The sequence below is a fragment of the Aplysia californica genome, unplaced genomic scaffold (assembly GCF_000002075.1).
Source record: "Aplysia californica isolate F4 #8 unplaced genomic scaffold, AplCal3.0 scaffold00035, whole genome shotgun sequence".
Taxonomy (NCBI): domain Eukaryota; kingdom Metazoa; phylum Mollusca; class Gastropoda; order Aplysiida; family Aplysiidae; genus Aplysia; species Aplysia californica.
In genome coordinates this window covers 739,615-740,333 of record NW_004797305.1, presented here as the reverse complement: position 1 = coordinate 740,333, position 719 = coordinate 739,615, and positions in this window count along the sequence as shown.

Here is a 719-nt window from a genome sequence, read left to right as displayed (position 1 = left end):
TGTGTGTGTGTGTGTGTGTGTGTGTGTGTGTGTGGAGAGAGAACTACAGTTTCTGTAATTGATCATCAATACCCGCTATGTTCTTCGCCAACTCGTCTCAATATTCCAGCCCCCCTCAGCAAATCTGTGCCTTGGCGGCAGGGATAGTGAATACGTCCAAACCTACAAATTACGGGGTAGAGGAGAAGAAATCGAAGTGGGGTATAAAGCTAATCCATGTTCTCCGCACAAAGCAACTTTGCACTGGAGCACATTACGCCTGAAGGCGTCAATACAGCTAAACGTAGCTTCATCATGGAGCTCTTAGTATTTTCAGAGCTCTTTTTACGGTCGCTGTAACTGTTTGGCAGCCAATGTTATTGGATCCAGCGTTTTTATTTAGAACGTTTTACTCTGCAAATTCTCCCTATTACCCAACAGTCTCAGTCACGAAGAGAATCGATTCTGCACGCAAGGTGTTTAGGCATGAACACTTATTCTCTTTCATGGGCCACTTAATCCATCTATGCCAACTGAAAACAAAATGCTTGCCCATTTCTCCAATCATATGTATCAGTGACCTGCATCTACGTCAAGGCAAGGAGAAAACAAAAACAAAGCGAACAAACCCAGAAGAACATGTTGACAAAGTCCCGCGTCAGTGGTCGTTCAAGAATCTGACATTGCTTAGAGAGGAGAGAGAGAGGGGGGGGGAAGGGGGGATTGATAGATAGATAGAT